The sequence below is a fragment of the Macaca fascicularis genome, chromosome 2, assembly GCF_037993035.2.
Source record: "Macaca fascicularis isolate 582-1 chromosome 2, T2T-MFA8v1.1".
NCBI lineage: Eukaryota > Metazoa > Chordata > Mammalia > Primates > Cercopithecidae > Macaca > Macaca fascicularis.
In genome coordinates, this window is record NC_088376.1 from 59,692,488 (window position 1) to 59,715,565 (window position 23,078).

Consider the following 23,078-nt stretch of genomic DNA (forward strand, 5'->3'; position numbering starts at 1 on the left):
AAGAACAACATTTTAAAATGAAAAAGCAGAGGTCTTTGACTTTTAGTCTATGAAGCACTGTGTTTTGAGGAAGTTTTGTCAGGCAGTATCTGCAGCAGAGTGATTCACAGAATACAGGTAGTAATAAATGAGTGTTTGTCGAAGGGGTGTTTCTAAATCCTGGAAAGGTTATTCAGCTGGGTCCTGGGTGTGGCTGACAGGGTTAGCTAGGCCTAATTAATTGGATTCAGCCCTGTGGGAAACTTTAGTAATGACTGTTGGTATAAACATTTCACACCACCCGTTCACTGGCTTGGCACCAGGAAGACATGAAAATGTCATTTGAGCTTTCTAGACGTTATATATCCTGAAAGATAGAGGAGACATCTGAATTTTCCCACTGGAAAATATTTCTCAGTTTTGATTAATTAAATACCTGAAGCGGGTTCCTCTAAATTGCTGAAAAATGTGAATTTCTCAGAACAGTGAGAGAATCTGCTGCTCAGTTTCTTATTAAAAATTGCATCTAGGCTTTTAGGCATCAGCGCCATGCCAAGCAGGGGCTTTGGGACTTTAGGCCAACTTTATTACCATTGGGTCACCTCCCCCAATTCTTTATATGAACAATTGGTGTTTTCTTAAGCTTATATGAAGTGCTACAAAAGCATGGTTTCAAGGTCCAGCTGGCACCCACTTCCAGCTGAATTGCTGTTCCTAATCATCCCTATAGAGAAGACACTCCTGGGCATGGTCATCCAGACTTGAAGTCAAAGAAGGAAGCAGCCATCCCTGCGCTGTCTAAGGACAGCCTCATTTGTCAGGTTCTTCTTCTGAGGTTCTTCTGCTGGTCAGATGTACCACCTCCAGGAAATTTATTCTTAGTAGCCTTTCATAGAGTTTTCTGCTGTAATCTCAGTGAGCCCAGCCATCTAAGTGAACTTCTGACTTTGTGGAAGAATGTGGCGGGACTGGGTGATCCTGTGTGGGACAAACCAGCAGCACTTGGTTTAGGAGAACTTCTCCAAGTCTGCCAAGTGGTTTCTTCTCAGGCTCAGGCTCTATAAGTAGAAACTTCCAAATATTAATATTTAACACTTAGCAAAAGGGCCTGATTGTCACACAGGACCCTCACTCTAAGGGCTGTACCAAGTTCTGACCCCTCTAGACCTGGGCACTTGAGCAGCTACCCTCTCCAAAGCTGGGAAGAAAAGATAATGTAGAATTGGGAGTGACCAGAGGCATTTAGGATTTCTTTGAATCACCTGATTTCTAAGATATAAGGACCAAAGTTGATCCAAAGGGTTAATACTTCTTCACATAGTATATTTTCCCTAGCCCTTTTGTAAAATACCCTTCACAGAAAAATGAGCTACACATTTGGATTTAAGAAATGTACAAGACTCTGAAAAGAGGCAATGCTAGAATTCTGCCCTACGGAAGATTCCCCAGTACATTTCCATACAAGTTATCAAATATCTATCTGCCTGCCTTAGATTTTCTATCCAGGAAATAAGGATTTTTCTTCAACTAAAGTTTCCTGAAGAAAAAGGTAGAGAGAAACAGATACTTCCTAGCATGTGAAATGGGGAGCACTGTTAGATTCCCACTCACACGAACCACGATGGGAAACAAAATCCCATCGAATTGAGTTGCCCCTTACAAATGCTCATTTTGCCAAGCCTGGCTTAGTCCTCACATTGTCTGCCCTTCAAATGAATATCTCATATCTGTGGATCAACTCTGTCGATCAATCTATGGATCAACTCAGTTTTGCAGGGCTGAGGGCACAATGGTGAGGATAGGGCTTTCTCTGTAGTTTCTAAACCTTCTACATGACTGTTCAGTCCAGGACCTGTGGACAGCCAGCGTGGCTACAGCTATAGCCTAATCCTGAGGCAAAACTGTATTTAAAAACCCAGTGTGGGGTATCAAGTCAGGAGATCTGAGATTTTGTCCCAGCTGAGGGAGTGTGAACAAATCATCTGACCTCTATATATTTGTACTTTGTGGCATAGAGGCCATTCTATGAATGGCTATAAATAGGTTTGTGACTGAGGGTCTCCGAAGAAATCACAGACGATCAGATCAAGAGACCCTCAGTCACAAGCCTATTTAAATGCCCTTTCTCACTGAGGTGGGTAAGAGGAGTGCAGGGTTCACAGGGGCACCAGCCAGGCAAGGCCTAGCTGTTATCCCCAGTGGCTAACAGAATGTAGTCAAGGTTCATTCATCACTCATCTAGTACTTATCGAGTCCCTACTGACCTGAGCCAGGCACGAGTCTAGGCACTGGGGATAGAGCAGCCAAGAAAACATCATCATTTCCTGCCTTCATGAAGCTTCATTTGCATATGGCATGAGAGGCTGGCCCATAGTCATTCCAATACAGAGCTGGAGGCTTTAGAGAGCTAAGGTGCTAGCACTCACCCAGTGCTGCATTTTTCATATGTATATTAATGTGTTCTCCCTGTCAAGCTTGCAAGATATCCCAAGAGTGTAAGTTGTCCAGAGGCAGCAGAGCCACCCAGGGTGGGAGCAGATGAATGTAAGCCTAGCCCCAAAAGCAGCACTTGACCCTGTTGCTGACACACTTGTTGTGCAGCCCTGGACCAGCAGCTCCCACTTTAGCCCATGTCTTTGTTGACAAAGTAGGGATGATGCTATGTGCTTGTCTCCTAGGAATGCCTGTGAATCATTCACCAGTCACTATTGGAAAAGTCCATTTCAGGCATAAGGGCAAGTCAATGAAATGAGCTTTGCAACCTGCCTCCGCACAGCTAACTTGCTGCTAGCCTTTCAGGAGACCCACGTGTAAACACAGGACCATGTAATTAACCTGATGTCAACACCAGCTGTACAAAGGCACAAGGCTAAGGGGAGTCAGGTGGCCCAGGAGAGAGACAATCAGCAAGCTTCGGGAGAGAAAGAGCCCTTTTCTCTGGCTCTTTATTCAGATCCCTTTAAGGGAGGAATGACCTACCAAATGTGTGTAAACAGTTTCCAGGACTGGTGAGTTTCATTCACACAGAGAGAACAGAAAGTCAACCTGGAAGGCATTTATTTTCTGAGAGGCTATGGGCAGCCAGCGGCTGTGGGCATTTATCCAGGTTCTTCAGGTGGAAGCCTGAATTGCCCCCAGCAAATAGTTTGATATGGTGGTGTCTGTTGTGCTAAGTAGGGCATGGAAGATGCACTGCGTTTGGTCCTGGTGGCTGCTGACAGAGCTGGGGGAGAGGTGGAATTTAATAGTTAAATCTCTATCCCCCATTTTTCCCAATGTTTTTCTTCACATGGGAAAAACCTAGATATTTTGATGAGATTATTTATAGCGAATAAAGCAACTTGAAAACTGAAGGAGTGAAAGAAAGCCATGTTATAGCAACAAAAGTTGTGAAAGTGAATTCAACATGAGGTTAAAACATAAAGAGCTTTGAAGAATGTGAGGGCAACACATAACATTGCTAAGGGATTCTTGTTTCCACAGCTTAAAGGAAACTTTTTAAATCAACTCGTTATCCCTCCTCCCCTCAGAAATAATGAAAAGCTTACCCTAAGAAAGGTAGAGCATCCTAGCAAAGGAAGAAATGTCTTGGGTTTAAGTTGATATAAATTAGGAGCCAGACCTCTTGCTTATTTGTGACTAGTAGCCAACAGCCCACCTGCCCTCCCTTTCTTCATTCCTTTTCTTCTTTTTCTTCCTGTCATTACTCCCTTCTCTCCCCCTCTTCTAACCAGGATTAACAGATTTTTGTAGTTGAAGTAAAAATGGACACCTTTTTGACCTCTCTGTCCTCTGAGGTGTTCAAAGTGCATCACATGCCTAGCGTGACTGAAAAGTTACAAGACAGAGTTCCAGGTCTGGCTCTGGGAGATCAGTCCCATCACTTTGCAGTCATAGGGCATTGTTTGGGGGATTATCAGCGTCCAGAGAGGGAGCTGGGCAGGCAGGCAAGTGACTCGGTAGGAATGCGAGTATGTGGCGAGCAGTGCTCTGAGTTAGTTTCACAGTAAGCTGCCCTCATTGCCTTCACTGTGGGAACGGCATCCCGTCAGAGCACCTGGAAGGCGCAGGTACACATTAGAGGGACCAGGTGCTGCACAGCCTTCTCAGGACAAGGTGTCTGACTGCAAGGTTTCCTGGCAAATTCCACACAGTAAGAACAAGACAACAGAACCAATCACTGCTGCCATGGACTTGCGCCCTTGTGCCTTCTTTCTGTCAATCCCAGATTTCCTGAGACTTCAGTGGGTGCCTCAGAACCTGCTGCAACATGCCGTTCCCAACAACACCCCCACCCAGAAGAGCCGTCTTTTGCCCTGGATTCATAGAATAAGAACTACATGATGATGAATCCTGACTTCAATTCTAAACAGTCAGCAGAGATGAACTCTGAACTACATTGGTGGTTGGTGTTTTTTCCCTTCCTTTTCGTATTTTGTTTGGGCTCTGGTCATTCTTTGTGAAACTGATCCATTTTTTATTCAACAGTTAACTTATGAACAAACAAACATTGGGAGCTGCAAGTTCTCACTGGGGTTGTTAGTATATTAGAGTGATGATTTAAGAGCAACGAGCCTTAGAAACGGCCAAACACAAGGACCACATGTCACCTTGTCAACATGCTAACACCTGCAAGGTCTTTTGGGAATGGAGAAGTCACAAATGAATGTCCTTTGTACTCTCAAATAGCAAACTTTTGACCCAGCACAGCAGGCCCCGGATTTCACCCTCACAGTGCTTTCTTCACTCTGACAGGAGCTTCTTGGACACGTAGGTTTCCGCACACGATGTGCAGTGGCTAGAAGGATGTGTTGGATGTGAGTCCTCTGTGGATTTTCCAGTATCACACTGTTCCTGTGCTCAGACCAGCAAGGTTCCTTTGCTTTTTGTGAAAACACGTCTGTTGGACTAACCTTGCAATGCCACCCATAGCATGTTCCCACAGCTGTTAGGAACTATCTGGCCCAGGCAGTGGACTTGTTTGTAGACACACCGTGCAGACCTATGGGACTGCATTGGGATGAATTTTGTACAGTTAGAACTTTGGGAAAAAGTCACTACTGCTTATGCATTTGTCAGGGATAAGTGCTGACTTACACTAGGTTTTCCTAGTGTATTTTTTTCCTTCCCCCAAAAGGTGGCATTATCTTTTAGAAGGTTTAAAAAAATCCTAAGCATAGGTTACCACAGAAATTATTATATTTCTTACCACTTAAAAAAATTAAACAGAATTACAAGAAGGCAGAGCAATGTGCTGATAATTGTAGGAGCTAGGGAATAGCTATGAAGAGGGCTATTATGCTATTTTCTATATTTTTAAGTACGTTTGAAAGCATTTAAATAAAATTTTTTAAAGACTCTGAACACCCAGTTGAAATGATATAAAAACATTTTTTTCTTTATTCGACTCAACTACTATTAAGAATTATCAGGCCGGGCACAATAGCCTGCACCTGTAGTCCTCACTTTTCAGGAGGCTGAGGTAGGAAGACCATTTGAGGCCAGGCGTTTAAGACTGTATTTTGCTATGATTGTGCCTGTGAATAGCCACTGCACTCCAACCTTGGCAATATAGAAAGACTACATCTCTTTAAAAAAGAAAATTAAAGGATTATTAACTGAACACTTGGAGGATATTCTATGTGCCAGGCTTTTATATGCATGATTTCTAAGCCTCACAACAATCCTGTGAAAACTGGATAATTGATCCAATTTACAAGCAACATTCATGGGAGCTAAATGATTAGCTCAAGCCACTTATCTAGTAACAGAGTCAAGAATTAAACTCAGCTCTTTCCATAAGAAGAACAACTTTCCACAACTCCATTCTACCTTCAGCTTTGTGTGAATGCAGAGTAGGTGATCACCTAGACCAGTGATTTCCAAGCTCAGCTGGTCACAGGAATGGTGCAGAACACAGACTCTTAGGTCCTTCTCCTACAGAGCAAAGGTCAAGAGTAAGGTTGGGAAAAGCTGAGTTTTACCCTCAGGTGATTCTCATCAGGAGAATTTAGGAAATGACTATACTCCAATTCTTCTTGATTGCTGGGTCTTGTATTCCTCCCTCCCCTACAGCCAAAAAAGAAACTTGCTCCTTCAAAGTGTCTTTAAAAGTTGTCTTTTAAAATGTATTGCTTTTGGGCAGCATAGACCATTACAACACAGTCCTACTTCCTTTCCTTTGAATTAATTCATTACATAGCTGCTTTTCCCCTGTTGGGAGAGGACATTACATCCTAAGAGCATGGAACATCTCCTGCAGGGGAATTATTAAAAGATGATAAAAGGTTGCAAAAAAGAGGGTGTGGAAAATCCAAGGTCCTTTCCTTTGCAATTTCATCTAAGACCAGCCACCACCACATACTTATGGGTGTACATTTGATCACTGTACATTGTAAAGTCTAAAAATAAAAGAGATCTCATTGAAAGTGAGCATCATGCCCCCCGTTTCTATGGAATATTTGAATCCAGTAATCAGTTCTGTTTTGCAAAGGCCAATTTTGATATCTGAATTTTCTTCCTCACTGCCTATTCTTGACTAGTGTAGTATTTGCTGAATGGATGCAAGGGTCAGTCCCAGGCCAGAAAGAACAGTGGATATATTAGAGTTGCCAAGGGTCAGAAAGAGAAGCATTTCACATCATAGGTCTGAGTTCCAGAAAACCATGAAATTCCTGAGCTCTTTGGAGACACTGGCATTCAAAGACGGATGGATTATCGCAGCTTCTTTTCATGTCTCAGGTGACTGCATTGGGTTGTGAAAATCTGCAAGAATGAACACACACACACACACACACACACACACACACACACCCTACCTAAGAAAACCACATAATCTCAGTGACTCCTGACAGTCTTTGACAAAGGTTTATCCTTCTCAATACTGTATCCACCCCCAATGAGAGGGATCCAGAGGGCTTTTTAACACACCACTGTGAGATGTGAAAACACACACAGGATTTTTTTCCCATTTGTTTGCTTCTCAAATCTAAGAAAACATTCGAGCTGATGGCTTCTCTCAGCCAGCTGAATCAAGAGCAGAGGGATAGTGAATAAGGTCTGCACTGACCTCAAGTCCAAAGGTGGCAGCCTTCTTCAAAGAAAGACTTCCTTGAATGTGTCTGTGTAATCTTGAAACAGGGGATAAGGGTAGTTTTGGTCTGTGGGCACCCAAAGTAGGAATGGATCTTGTATCCTTCCAGCCATCATGCTAGGTTGGCTGCGATAATGACTAGACACACCATAGAGATGCTGGGGTTCACTATCCGCGATTACTCTGAGAAGAGACTGTATGGCCAACTGCTCTCACAGTCTTCTCCTGGGCCCTGAAAGCATCCAACAGGGACAGTGGCTGTTCCAATAGACAATCTCCTCAGAACCATTTATATCATTATATGACCTTAGAGGCCCAGACCTCCATGCATTTAAAATCTTAGGCCTGGAAAGCACCCTGGAGCCACCTCATAGCAAAAGATAGATAGCAAAAGATAGATAGCAAAATATAGCAAAAGATAGATTTCGTAAGTGAACTTTCCACTTATCCCTTTAAGCTCTAAAATGTCTCTGGTAAGCTACTTCTGAAGGAAATATTTCTAATCTAGGTTATCTACTAACCTGTTTCATTAAACAGACGTTAAACATAACTCAACAGTTTCTTAATAACTTGATGTCTCCCTTAAGTTTCAGTTTTCCCGTCTGTAAAAATGGAGAAAACAATAGCCCTGAATTTATAGAGTTATTGTCAGGACTGAATGAGACATGACATATAAAGTGCTCAGTCCAGAGCCATACCCACCATCAGTGTTAAATAAATAGCAGCAAGAATCAGGACATCAGAAGTCCTAGCCAGAACCATCAGATAAGAGAAATAAAGCAAAGTCATCCAGGTAGGAAAAGAAGTCAAACTCTCTCTGTTTGCTGACAGTCTGATTCTATACCTAGAAAACTCTAAAGACTCCACCAAAAGGCTGCTGGAATTAATGAATGACTTCAGTAAAGTTTAAGGATACAAAATCACTGCACAAAAATCAATAGCAATTCTATACATCAATAACGTTCAAGCTGAGAGCCAAATCAAGAATGTAATCTCATTTACAATAGCAGCACATACAAAAAATAAAATACCTAGGAATATATCTAACCAAGAAGGTGAAAGATCTGCACAAGAACTGCGAAACACTGCTGAAAAAAATTACAGATGACACGAACAAACGGAAAAACATTACTGCTCATGGATTGGAAGAATAAATGTTGTTGAAATGACCATACTGCCCAAAGCAATCTAGAGATTCAATGTTATTCCTATCAAACTACTAATATTATTTTCCACGGAATTAGAAAAAAACTATTCTAAAATTCATATGGAACCAAAAACTTGAATAACCAAAGCAATTCTAAGCAAAAAGAACAAAGCCAGAGACATCACATGACCTGACTTCAAACTATACTACAGTTATAGCATGTATTATATACATAATATATAATTTTATATATAATATATAAATATATATAATTTATATATAAACAGGATACCATCACAGTCATGGCAAACCAAACTATCAGATATCATCTCTGTTGACAACACAGTGACTGTCTCTAACAGCTCCCTGCCACATTCTCATTCAGATTGTTGTTTCTTATTTGCTGCATACTGGGGAACCAGAAAAATCAAACATGTCCAGAACTATCTGTTTATATGATCAATTAGAATCAATGCAAGTCAAAGTGAATGCTTCGATATGTAGCTCTGTGTGTTATATTTGATCTGGAGAGACTTCCCCCAACCCAGGAATAGAGTCTGTATTTTGAAGGGTTGAATATATCATAAACTAGTTATCCATGGTCCAGTTATCCATGAGCTATTACTGTACTTATTACTCCCTGCATATACAAGGTCATAATTCTCTTTAATAAAATAGTTTTAATCACATATCTTTGAGATCTTGTTGGAAGTTTGTGTTTTCACCTTCTGGCAAAGAGGCATGCTAGAGGACACTGGAAGTGATGTCATCAACATAAAAAAAAGCCATGGCTCCTTGAAGGACCATCCAGACATAGAGATACTAGATGCATATCAAGCCAGGAGAAATCTCTAGTCTTAACTGTGCAAGAACAAATCTCACAGAGGAATAAATTTACCTCTGATACTATAAGAAGGTTAATGGAAAATGATGATATGTTTCTGGGTTGGAAGTTTGGCATTGGCTGCCTTCATCATAAGGGAATCAGTGTAATATCATGTAAGTGTCCATTATGAAGCCAGATAGACATAGATGTGCTTTTGCATCAACTGTGGTCGATTATGCTGGCTTAGCACCATTCATTCTTCTTTTGCTAACAGTACTCCAGTCCAGAAATGGGCAAGTGACTGAAGCCTGGCCAATCCGAACAACCTATCCTAAAGGGCTCACAGTGATTGTTTCAGATATAAATATTCTAGCCAGTGAAAGCTTACTGGGATTTTATTGGTGCTAACAGGAAAGAGTCTCCTTTTAAACTGGAGATGCAAGCCTAAAGCTGCTTGTGGCCATCTTGCTGATCTGAGCATCCAACAGAACCCTGAGTACATCATTTAAGCCCCTTTATCCAACAATATCAACACTTTTCAATTATAGATGCAAGTTCTCTTTTGATTTTTTTTTCTTGAGCTAGTTTGAGTTGGGTTTTGGTCACTTGCAACTGAGAGATTTTTAATAATACAGTCTGAACACTTCTCAAAAGAAGACATTTGTGTAGCCAACAACAACAAAAAAACCCCATCGTCACTGCTCAATAGAGACATGCAAATCAAAACCACAATGAGATATCATCTCACGCCAGTTAGAATGGTGGTCATTAAAAAGTCAGGAAACAACAGATGCTGGAGAGGATGTGGAGAAACAGGAATACTTTTACATTGTTGATGGGAGTGTAAATTAATTCAACCACTGTGGAAGACAGTGTGGCAATTCCTCAAGGATCTAGAACCAGAAATACCATTTGACCCAGCAATCCTATTACTGGGTATATACCCAAAGGATTATAAATCATTCTACTATAAAGACACATGCACACATATGTTTATTGTGGCACTGTTCACAATAGCTAAGACTTGGAATGCCCATCAATCACAGACTGGATAAAGAAAATGTGGCACATATACACCATGGAATACTATGCAGCCATAAAAAAGGATGAGTTCATGTCCTTTGCAGGGACATGGATGAAACTGGAAACCATCATTCTCAGCAAACTAACATAGGAACAGAAAACCAAACACCGCATGTTCTCACTCATAAGTGGGAGTTGAACAATGAGAACACATAGATACAAGGAGGAGAACATCACACACCGGGGCCTGCTGGGGGGCAGGTGGCTAGGGGAGGGATAACATTAGGAGAAATACCTAATGTAGATCGTGGGTTAATGGGTGCAGCAAACCACCAGGGCACGCATAGACCTATGTAACAAACCTGCACGTTCTGCACATGTATCCCAGATCTTAAAGTATAATAAATTTTTTAAAAGGCATTCTTATAGTACATTTAAGATGAAAAAAATACAATCTGAAAATTTACAGCTCTTATCTCTGTGTGTCCTCATGGTAGCCAGCTTCCAAGACGGCCCCCAAATGAACTTTGCTTGCTAGCATTCGTATGCCTGAGTAGTCCCCTCCCACACTGACTTATGGCTGGGCTGTGTTACTATTGAAGACAGCAGAAGTAATAGTGTGTGACTTCCAAATGTAGGTTAAAAAAATGTACTTCAATTTCTACCTTGACCATTTGAATTGCTCATCCTAGAGGAAGTTAGCCACAGTACTGGAAGAACACACACACACACACACACACACACACACACAACCATGTGAAGAAGTCCACGTTGAGAAAATTAATTAATTAACCTCCTACGAATAGCCAACATCAGTTAGCCAGCCCTATCAGTGAGCCACCTGGAAATGGATGCTTCAGCCCCAGTCAACCTTTGCAAACAACCTTGCAGTCATGACTGTATCCTCATGAGAGATCCTGAACTGGAACCCCGGCCTACCAATTTGAGTCCAAATTCTTAACCCACCACTGTGAGAAATAAGAAGTAATTATTGTCGTTTTAGGTCACTGTGTTTTGGAGGGATTTGTTACACAGCATTAGATAACACAGACTTCTGCCACTTCTCATCCCCTACCCCTGATGGGAAAAACAGGACTCTGTTGTAATGTGTACTTCCCAGGCTTTTGTCCCTCGAAGTCTCCCTCCGTTTCTGAGAGTTCCCAGAAGGGAGGTGACTGCCACAGTGAAATCCCTCCCACCATGTGCCATCACCTTCTCTGAGGATCACCATCCTCTGTCCGGGCACTGCCCTCACTTCCGCAGGGATCAGTACCCAGTGACTGGACTGTCCTCCGGCTCCCAAGTCTCCTCCATAGCCGCTCTCAAGTTCCCAGAGTTCAGGCCTCATGGACTTTTGTGAGCCCAGGGCTCACTGTGTCCCCTGCAGTAATGGGGCTTCTTCTCTTCCTCTTTCTGTTCTATCACTTTAAACTTTGACTTGCCCAGGAAGTTTGGACTATGTAATTTTGTACATTCTAAATGACGTCTTGGCAGTCCATCTTGGTCATGATCTTGTTCATCATTGGAACTAATAGCATTTTCTTTCACACAGAGTTGCCTAATATAATTTTTTGTGAAGATGGAAACATTCTGTATCTTTCAGTATACAGATTCAATAGAGTAGCCACTAGGCACATGCGATTACTAAGCATTTGAAATGTGACTAGTCTAATATAACAATTGAATTTTCAGTTATATTTAGGTAGCCACACGTGACTAGTGGGCTTCCGCATTAAACAGCACAGCTTTAGATGCAGTGGTTGGCAAGTAAAAAACTTTCTCTTGACTGGATTTTGCAATAAGATAAATGTGACTTGAGAGCAATGCTTTAACAGCAATGTTTTACCCAATTTTAATAAAAGTGGCTCTTTCAGTTATTTCAGTACCTCCTCCCGTCTCCTTCACAGGACTCAAATAGGAGCCCAGGGCTGACTAATCCCACCATCCTCCAGACTTGTCCACACACAACTGAAGCCCAGTGACGGCTGTGACTCTCTTTGAAGTCTGCTATAGCTACAATCAAACCTAGAGTCTCAGGGTAGGAAAGGATGTGGAAGCATGTGGAGTCCACACTTCCACAGGCCCTTCGCTATTTATGATTCTGGAATTGTTTACTGGGCAGTCCCAACTCAGCAGCACATAAACAAAATGGCTTTACTTTTTCCAATCACTATCTTCCAATTTGATTTGCTCCTAAAAATAAAAAGCAAAAGTCTTTTCCCTTAGCACATTGTAGACAGATTCCTTTACTCTTGTCACTTTCAAACACTAAAGTGAGGTTGGTTCACTCTAAAACCTCTTTCTCGTATCTAATTCCGAATGCTCTCTGGCCTACTTCCCTCACTTAGTGTTACAGTCCTCCAGGTGTTGGAGTGGGAAGGTGTAGGAAAGAGGGGACCACACCATTCCCTGATGTGGAAGATCCAGCTTGAAAGGACGTCTTCTGCCACCTCTCAGCAACGCTCTGGTGGCACACCCCACAGCCTATTGTTTCTGGGTCCCTGTGCCCAGTGGGCAGGCCTCTTGGGTAGATCTTGACAAGACAGTTCAAGGCCCATACTTTCTCTGGGTGCAAACCATTCCTCGGCTGCCCTCTCTCTTCAGTTCACTTTCTCCTGCTCAGGTAGGCAAAGGGGAAACCTGCAAGTCCATAGCTGAAGCAGATGTCCAGCTGGGGAATGAGGTGCTGCTCTCCCCTTCTTGCAGCCCCTCCCCCATTTCTTTTGCCTTGGGGCAGGAGTGGACAGTGGGGAATAGGGAGTCTCTTCCTACTGTAAACTTTGTCCAAGGCTGTTGGCCTAGATGACTTCTTTCCGCTCTTCTCCATATAGAAGGAGCAGCGAGGTGGTAGGGATAGGAGCAGGGCTGACTGTGGAAGCCTAGGGAAATAGTATCTGGCCCTGGTTTCTGAGAGCTCTCTTTTGAATGTGAGGCATTTAGCACCTCTTCTTTTCAGCTAGGACCCTAGATACCAGGTCCAAAGCAGCAGAAAAACTCATTCCACCAACCGTACTTATTATCTTGGGCAGGAAGTGTGGATCTTGGTACTTATTATCTTGGGCAGGAAGTGTGGATCTTGGTAAGCTGCTTATCGTCTTGGGTGAGCTTCTGGTAGAAGGGCTGTAGGCAGAAGCCGGCTTTGGTGGGGCATGTCTGAAGATCAGAAGCCTGGACAGAAACCCCAGCACCAGGAGTAGCTCCCTGGATTTTCAGGCAGTGTCACCCCTGTTTTGGGGTCCTCATATTGGGCAATGACTGCCCTGCTGCCTTGCTAGGCCAGGAGGACAGGCTCCCAGCATGCTGGCCCAGGCCTGAGGGTAAAGTTCTTGGCTTCCTTTGTTGACTCACAGGTGGGTGGTGGAGGAAGTTCCAGCCTAAAGTGGCCTTACCCCTTGGGATCACAGACACCAGGGGCAGTTGAGTTTCCCTGGCAAAGCAAACCTTGAAGGCGGGGTCTAGGGGGCCAAGCAAGAGGGTGGGTGCTCTGCTGGGCCTGCTGCCATGGAGGACTGGCACAGCGGTAGTTCACAGCAATTCTTGGGAATGGATTATTCTCCAGTGTCACACTCTGTATCTGGCCCTTGCACATTATTAGGCCGAATGCCAAGCTAATGCCATTCTTAGTGACCTGCACAATCAATCTTTGTGCACAGATGCCCGTGGAGGCTAATGGGAGTGGTAGCTCAGGCCAGGTTCTAGCATCTACTGCCTCCCCTTGACCTAAACCACTATCCTGTCCCAGATATGCAAACCCTGTTCCCATCTACCCAAGAGGAAAACAGCTCCTCTGTCTTTCCTTTTTTCTTTCTCTCTCCTTCCTTTCCTTTTTAGACCCAAGATAGTAGGGACAGCTCACTGCATACCTACTATTCTCAGGGAAGCTTGCTGCATTGATTCTAAGGTGGTAGAAGTATCTCGTACTTCTCTCACTAAAGAACAGAAAAGAAAAAAAAGAAAACACAAATTAAGTCTCCAGGACATGGTTCCAATAGAGTACCTGCTCCCCGTGTACAGAGGAGAAAGAGAAAGAAAAAAGCACCATTGCTCTTAAAGCATTAACCTCAAATCGGCTTTTGGCAGTCTTTTTGTAGCCTGAATATGTCCCCATTCTCAATACCATCTGTTCTCACACACCTGCAGCCTTTAACTGGGCCAAACACTCCTATGACAGGTGAAAGATGACCACACACAACACAGCCTGTGAAGGAAATGGGGTTTCTTTAAACTCACTGAATTCTGAAACTTACTTATAATTCATAAGGAAAACATCCAAAATGAGTGCATAATAAAAATTATATAATATGATTGCCTTGTCTCTTTATTAAAAGGAAGATATAGAAGCTAAAAGCTAGGTCAGCCTTTCCTCCACTCCCTCAACTGAATTGCTTTTTCCTTGTGGTTTGACCAACTTTTAGAAGACTTTCTTTTTTTTCTTAAAAAAACCAAAAAAACTATTGGTTCTTTTTTCCCCCCTTTTCTTATGTATGTATGTATGTATGTATTTATTTATTTATTTATTGAGACGGAGCCTTGCTCTGTCGCCCAGGCTGGAGTGCAGTGGCGCGATCTTGGCTCACTGCAAGCTCCGCCTCCAGGGCTCACGCCATTCTCCTGCCGCAGCCTCCTGAGTAGCTGGGACTACAGGCGCCCGCCACCACGCCCGGCTAATTTTTTTGTATTTTTGGTAGAGACGGGGTTTCACTGTGTTAGCCAGGATGGTCTCCATCTCCTGACCTTGTGATCCACCCACCTTGGCCTCCCAAAGTGCTGGAATTACAGGCATGAGCCACTGTGCAGCCTATTTATTTATTTATTGACAGAGACTCACTCTGTGCCCAGGCTGGAGTGCAGTGGCGCGATTATAGCTCACTGCAGCCTCAAATTCCTGGGCTCAAGCATTCCTCCCACCTCAGCCTCCCAAGTCGCTGGGACCACAGATGTGTGCCACCACACCTAGCTTCTACTGGTTCTTAAAGACGAGGTTTTGCTCACTGCACTCAAGGTAACATTTTAATTAGAATTGTGGTGGCAATTTAGACTATTCATTTTCTCATAACAGAGTCATGAAGCAATATTGTTCCACTGTATTTATGAGAACATCGAGGCACAAAAATTTAGGAACATTTCTCCAAGGTTGTTATAGATGAATTGACCTAAGATTTTAAGTCATCACGCTGCCTCATATATTTAAGCAGTTCTGCCATGTTGACTTTCTGATAGGCTGTTTCCCTTTAGTTCTTGACGCCAACTCCTTTACCAATATTATAATTTTGTGTTATCTGCTGGTAGGTTTAGAATGATAAGCATATTAACCGAAAGTGTCACTTTTTTTTATAGTGGCTTAACAAAATATGCAGGTAAAATGTGCCCAGAATTTTGTCTTAATTTCTATATATTGTTTCAATTATCTTATTGGCAAATCTTATTTCTAATGCTTGTTTTAAATGAGTCCTTACTAGCCTCTTGGAAAAAACATGGAAAGGGGTAATAGTCTTAAGTTACCGCATAAAATCCTCTTCTCAATGTTTAACTTTTATAGGAAGGGATCTTCTTTCATGCTGTGTTTCATATGTATTACTACTTGGTCTGTGTGTTCTAGAATTATTTTCCTAGTTTGTTATCTTTGTTTCCCTTAGAACCACCAGGATTCCCCTCTTTTTCTACAGATACATAGCCAACTGGCTTCTCTCATTGTTTCTTTTTAGAAGTATTTTCTTCTTTCATCCTTTGGTCACTGGCAGCACTAACATCACACATCACACAGAAAGTAAACGTTAGTACTCCCTGAGTGCTTGAAGGCCTCAATCATGTAGGCCAGCAATGTAGGCGGGAGTTTGTCATTCTTGATCACAGGAGTAGGAACCTAAGTTGGCCCTCAGCAGCCCCGTGTGCAGCAGCTCTGGGCAGCACTCGTACGCCTGTCCACTTCCCTAGAAACTGGCAGCACTCTCTCCTTCCCTTTCACCAGAAGCCTCTTCATGTGGCCACTAGGATGTGCTACTTGAGGAGCATAGTGCCAGCATTTGCTTCTGGTGAAGGCCTCAGGAAGCTTCTATTCATAGCAGAAGGCAAAAGGGGAACCAGTGTATCACGTGTGAGAGAGGAAAGCAAGGGAGTGTTGGGGAGGTGCTGGGCTCTTTTAAAACCAGCTCTCACGTGAACTAATAGAACATAGATCAAGAAACTCACTCATTATTGTTGGCATGACACCAAGCCATTCATGTGGAATTTGCCCCCGTGATCCAAACACCTCCCACTAGGCCCCACCTTCAGCACTGGGGATCACATTGCAACATGAGATTTGGAGGGGACAAATATCTAAACCACATCACCAGGTCTATGGACCACTGGAAATTCAGCCCTCTCTCCAATCCCCATTTTACACATGAAGCCCAGAACAGGAACATGACTTTTCCAGTATCTATGGCCATTTAATGGCAGAACTAGGATGCAAAATCTCCCAACTTATTGCTCCATCCCTTTTTCTAATAAGACACAGAAATAATGTACTAGAACTATGCTTAAGGGGAGAAAGGTGTTCTACCAACATAATAATAAGAGCTAAAGTACTGAGCAAATGTTCAATGTCAGGGTAAAAGGAGTAGCAAGGGTAGGGATATACAAGGCCAATCACCAGGAATATTGTAGAGGTTTGAGCCCATGGTCCCCACGGCCAAGTCTGAGTTTACATGCACACTCAAAAACACCAAGGCCAGGCATTTTACACAGAGAAAAGTAAAATGACCCAGATACGGGGAAAAAAATTGCCTGGTGTATGTTTATAACCCCTGCTTCCTCCTCTTTACCTTCCAAGCTTTGGACTCGTCCTGAGGTGTAGAGTTTGATGAATTCACTGTGAAGATTTAGAGGCCCAGAGCCAAGGACATCATTACAACTCCTGTGTTCCCAACACAGAGCACATAGTGAGGGTAAGAATGTGTGATGCAGGTGTTTTTTTGTGTTAAAAAACAGTAATAAAACACAACAAAAACTCCAGGGAGGCCCTGAAGGAAAGAATATTTTAGGTCAAAAATTAGGAAAAACTTGCTAAAACTCAGTCATTTCTCTGATGATCTAGGGAACTTACTTCCTTGCCACATTCAGATCTCTTTTTTTTTTTTTTTTTCATAGCAATGCAGTAAGACAGAAACTATACTCTGCAGAACAAGTTCATGTCGATCTTTTGGATTGTCTGTCTTGCTTCTGTGCTTTAAGAAATTATCTCAGTAAACATAGAAGGCAAGCAGCATGACTGGCCTTTTCCCTGATTTGATTCAGCCCTCAGCATCACTGCTAGTAAGGAATAGGATCCTTTTTTTTTAACCCTTCAGATGGCACCAGGGCAAATTCCACAGTGCATTCATGAGTCAAGGGACAGTATCTCCATGCGAGAGAGATCTGCCTGGCTGGAATTTCTAGATGGCTTTCCCACTATAGGAATCCAAGCAAACCATTGTCATTCTTCCCTCTCTAGCAAGAGAAAAGAAAATCTCAGCCTTTAGAGCATTTGTTCTGGCTCAAGAACATGGGTTTTCTTTCCTGGAAACAAGGACTGGCTCAGTGAGACCTCGAAAGTTGGTGCTTTGTGGTGTTGCCAAAATGCCTATTTCTGGCAAGCAATGGGGGGAGGTGCTACTTGAGGGAATCTTGATGCCCCTCAGAGTGAAACAACACATTCATTATTTAATAGTTATTCAGCATCAGAGAAATGTTAGCCCAAGAAAAGGCTGAACTTAGACGACTTCACTAATAAGAGTATTTTAAGAATTATAAACAGAAATCACACTACATTAAATAGTTCGTTTCTAAGCTGAGTACAAGATAAATTGGCTGACAGGCTGAAGAGGGAAATAAAGAACTTAGTTGTGGATTCACAGTCTTGTGAATGAGTCTGTAACTGGTGGCACTGGGTGAGCCCATTTCCTGTGCCCTCCATCCTAAGGCCTCACAAGCACCTCAGCACCTGGATACTCCTAGGACTCCTCTGTTACCAGCCTCATGTGCTGGCAATCACTGAGGCAATAGTGACATTGACCCAAATAAAGGAGTCAGAACCATGATATGGCACATAATTCAGTATCTTCCAGGCCTCAACAATAACCATTTTGTATCCATAACTTCTCCTAAGAGACTTTATTGCCCAAGTAATCACCACTATAGCAGTTCTCTAAGATCCCTGGGAAGGCCAAGGCTGCTTCAGGTGGTTCATTAGATCAATCTACTTCCATAATCACATCAAGATGCCATTTACCTTTTTCACTGTATTGACACCTGCACTGATGATGTCAAAGCAACGATGATGAAAACTGCTGATGCCTTAGCATATTTCAAGGCAGTAGCACCAAACTATATTAATAGCTATTGTATTCTTTACTGCCACCCATTTCATAGTACTCAAGAAAAAAGCCCTGCCAGTTTCATTTAAGAGTGTCCTCAATGAAGCTGTGAAAACTACTCATTTTATGAGATCTCAACCCTGAAGCATACATGTTTCTAATACTCTGTGTTATGAAATGGGAACGTGCATAAAGCACATACATCTGTTGCATATGAAAGTACAGTATTTGTCTCAAGGAAAAAGCACTTGTGCAGTTGTTTGTGTTACAAGCTAAACTAGCCGGTTTTGTCATGGAACATCACTTTTACTTGAAAGAATAGCTGGGAGACAAATTACAATTACTCATACTTGGGTATTTGCCAGGCATTTATTGATTGAATAAATATGGTACTATATTCAGTATAACAATGAATGCTTTTGGTTGCAAGGAACAGAAATGACTTTAACAGTAAAATAGTTACATCTCATAACTAGAAGTTAAGAGACAAAAGAGCTCAACAATGTCATAAGATCCAGGTGCTTTCTGTCCCTCTGCTGTGACCCCTCAGTGTTGGCTTTCCTTGTGTTGCAGGTAGCAAGACAGAAGCAGAATGTCCAAGGCATCATGTTTAGGCAGGACAATGTCCTGAGACATTTTTTTTCCCCCTTCTGTGGCTTTCTCTTAAGGAAGAGGACACTTTTTCTAGATTGCCCCTGCAGACTCACATTTTATTGACCTGAATTTGGTCACATGTCTACCCCTAAATTAATCCCTGACCAGGGGAATGGGATATGCCTTTGGACTACTCAGTCCCAATATGGGGTCTAAAGGTGGGATCAAGCTTCCCTGAGCAAAAGGCCTGGTGGGTGAAGGGCTGATCACCCTTCAAAACAAAATTTGGGCTTTGTTAACTAGGAAGAAAAATGGGAGACTAGAAGAAACCTCCAGGCAATCACACAGGGACCACTCCATTCAGTAAACGAAGGTCTAGAACAGTGGTTACCAAATGCGAGTCGGCAGCCAGGCTACAAAGGAATCACCTGGGAGCTTGTTAAAAATATAGCTCAAAGTGTAATGTGCATATGAATTGCCTGAGGATCTTGTTGAAATACATATTCTGCATTTGCAACAAGCTTCCAGATAATATAACAACTGCTGGCTTATGGACTACACTTTGAGTAAGAATGATACAGACCTTCAAATTACTGACTCAGAATCTCCCAAGTGATCCTGGTTTGAGAACTGGGTTCAATGTGGTGAACATCAACAATGTACAAGATTGGTATTCATTCATTCATTCATTCATTCATCCATTCACTCAATAAGTATTCATAGAAACCAAGCCCTGTGCTTATTGCTGAAACTACAAAGCATCCACATACTATTGGGGAAGAGGAGTGGGCTGACCTGGATACAGATATCTTTAATGTAAAGTGAGAAGGGCTCCAGCAGAGACATGCACAAAGCATTCTTCCATCTGATCAAGGAGCAAGGAGTGACCTAGTAGTGAAGGTGGGCTTGACGGGAGAGGTTTCACAGAAGAGCAGAGGACACTGGAGCTGAGCTTTTCTTAGGTGTCCAGAGTCAGACAATGCATGTGCAAGACAGCCTGGAAATATGAATGAGCCAAGTACATTCAGAGACCAGTGAGAATGTCTCTATGGCTTATGTACAGGCTGAGATGGGGTGGGGGAAGGAAATATTAGGCTGAGGCTAGATTATGAGAGGCCTTGAATGCTGTATTAAATCACTCTATAGCAACTGTTCTCAACCTTGACTACACTTGGAGAGCTTTTAAAAATCCTGATGCTGGCCAGACACTGTGGCTTATGCCTGTAATCCCAGCACTTTGGGAGGCTGTGGCGGGTGGACTGCTTGAGCTCAGGAGTTCAAGACCAGCCTAGGCAACACGGTGAAACCCCATCTCTACAAAAAAATACAAAAATTAGCCTGGTGTGGTGGTGTGTGCCTGTAATCCTAACTACTTAGGGGGGCTCAGGCAGAAGGATCTCTTGAACCTGGGAGATAGAGCCTGCAGTGAGCCAAGATTGCACATTGCACTCTAGCCTAGGCGACACAGTGAGACTGTCTTAAAAAAAAAAAAAAAAAAAAAAAAAAAAAAAAAAAAAAAAAAAAATTTCCTGATGCCCAGACCACACCCTAGAGCAATTAAATTCTACTTTCTTTAGGGGCAGAGGAGGGAGGAAAGCAGGCATCGGTACCTTTTAGAGGAGGTGATCCAGCGTGTTGCCAAAGCTGAGAACCACAGCTCTACAAGAACTAGTGCCTGCCCAACCTGTTTGCATAGAGCGTGTTCTTCAATAAGGATAGAGCCCTTCCTTCCTAAATGTACTTTTCATTTCCATTTGATATTCAAAATCAGAATTATTAAAAAGGGTTTTGGCCTGAGAGGTCATGTGATGGGCACTGAAATGGAACTCCTCTGCACAAGGGCCTGTGGGATGCAGGCAGATGAAGCTGCCCTTTGTTCCCCTGCCTGCATTGGTGAAAGCTGATCCCCGTGAAGCCGCTGTCACTGGGCAGAGGGCACGTTTTTCTCTCACTAGCCTAGACCACAGGGATCTTTGACTAGAAATATCTGCAAAGTGTTTGCTGAATGAGAACACATTTCATCACCCCCCCCCCTTTTCCTAACTGAATGTCTGTTCAAGAATTTGGGTATATTTTTATTTGATAAGATGAAAAGATGAACTGTCCACATTGTGAAGGCTGACAGAATAATCTTTTTGTAGGTGCTTCACAATATGAATTTGAAATGCTCGCTCTTGTTTTGATCTCTGTACTCAGGTGCCGACATGTTATAGTTAGAAGTTGTCCCTTCTCTCATTTATCAGCATTAAGGTTCCTGAAATAATCTTTCAAGTGTCCAAATGTTGCCATAAAATGCTCGTCACTGTTGTCTCCTCAAGTTGCTGAATTTCTGGGGTGTTTTGAATTTTTAAAATATATTTTAAGCACTTCAATATATAAAACAAACATAACTTTAAAAAGAAACAAAAAGCAGCACTCTAAACTTGTTTACCATCTAACTCAGGCCCCCAGTTTTCAGTCAATAAATTATTTAACCCCCCCACCCCAACTTCAGTGGAATGGAACACGCTCTTCTGCTGTGTGACAATGGAGAAAGGAGGTTGACGTGTGCAACTGCCACAGCCCCCCAGCTTCCTGGGAATGCCTGCCTGACTTTGGGCAGACATTGATGTGGCCCTAATGACTATTTTGACTGTGTTCTGTTTTACAGCTCTACCCAACACACAAGAGGTGAAGTACTGCTTTGTTTTCAGAATTAAACTGTCTCCCAGGAAGCCTTCTGGGGTCCCCTTTGCTTTTCCTTGGAAAGGCTCCAGATAAGCGGCAGGCTGTTGTTCCTCCACAGCAATTCACAGGCTTACTTTTCAAATAATTCACCCAGTCTCTTCCCTCCATGATAGGCCAGGCTTTCCCCACAATCACATGATGTGACCTGTAAAGAAAAATAAAACAAACACTTATCTGGAGTTCTGACTCAAAGAACTGGATTCTATGGAAATCACAGGCTTTTGCTCTGGCTGTACAGATGTGACTAGGAATCCATGCCATGGCTAATGCAGGAAGGGAACTGGCCTCCATGTGCACAGGCCTGCCAGTGTGTGGGTGGCCCAGGATGAAGCCAGCCCCTCCTGGGCAAGCCTCAGCTGGGTTTGAGTCTCCCAGCAGGAGGCCTGGGACTCACACCTGTCCACTTATAATGTGACAGCCCCCACCACTAAACTTGCATTCACACAGCCCCAGAAGACAGACTGTCTCCAGTATCCTCACTTGTGTGGTGGCCTCTCATTCCTGTGGCCACTTTAACAGAGCTTGGCTCACCCAAGACCCTGCTTGGACACAAACAAGCTGGCCTTTGATGACAGGAAGGGAATGGAGATTCCCTCAACGTCGGAGTTTTAATCTTGGTTCTGGGGGACATTACCTCCCTTTTTGTGGATCGCTGATTGCTTTCAAAACACCAGGAATCATTTTACCTTACAGGGCTGGTGTGTGCTATGATTAATTTAGCTAAGGCTCTTAGAAAACAGTAAATGGTGAGCAGCCCTGTTAGTTCCCTTTTTAGAAAGCACTTTAACACCCCTGGGCAGCTAGTTTGATGAGAAGTGCTACTCACCGTGACTCTCATGCACATTCCTTTTTCTTGACTGATTCTCGAAAGGCTTTTCAGTCCCTCTGATAAAAATGCACTGCTTCCAAATGAGTCTAAAAATTAAGCAGGAATACAAATTTTATCTTTAAAAAAATCAATCCTAATTTCTAATGAAGGAAAAAGAAGAAATAATTTCATGCTAATTAGGAGGGAGACACATAGCCTGCATTTTGGAGATAAATAGGACAAGCGTTTGAGTTTAAAGTTTAACTGGAAAATGTCTGCCTCAAAGGAAAACTCAATTTGAAGAACTTGCTCACAGCCTAGGGATCTCACTCAGCCATTCTTACCCTTTCCCCTTCTCTTTCCTTTCCTCTCCCACCCCCTCTTTCAAGGCCGAACCCCACAGGCCACGGGAGTGAGTCTTTACAAAGAGCATTAGTACATCTTGGGTGGTGCCGAAAAGCAGGGATTACACATGCTGGAGACAGTTTGGCAGCGGATGTGCCTTAACCCAGCTCTGCGGATTCCACATTCTTCTCCTGGAGGGG

The 23,078-nt window shown here is 42.9% G+C and overlaps 1 long non-coding RNA gene across 1 annotated transcript; it reads right to left on the reverse strand.

The window, feature by feature from the left end:
- Positions 1-18,757: 18,757 nt before the first annotated feature.
- LOC141409640 (uncharacterized) lies at positions 18,758-22,642 on the reverse strand. Its single transcript, XR_012430815.1, has 2 exons — positions 22,552-22,642; positions 18,758-21,870 (listed from the first exon to the last, which is right to left on the reverse strand). It is a non-coding gene; the product is annotated as an uncharacterized lncRNA (long non-coding RNA).
- Between the last annotated feature and the right edge of the window lie 436 nt (positions 22,643-23,078).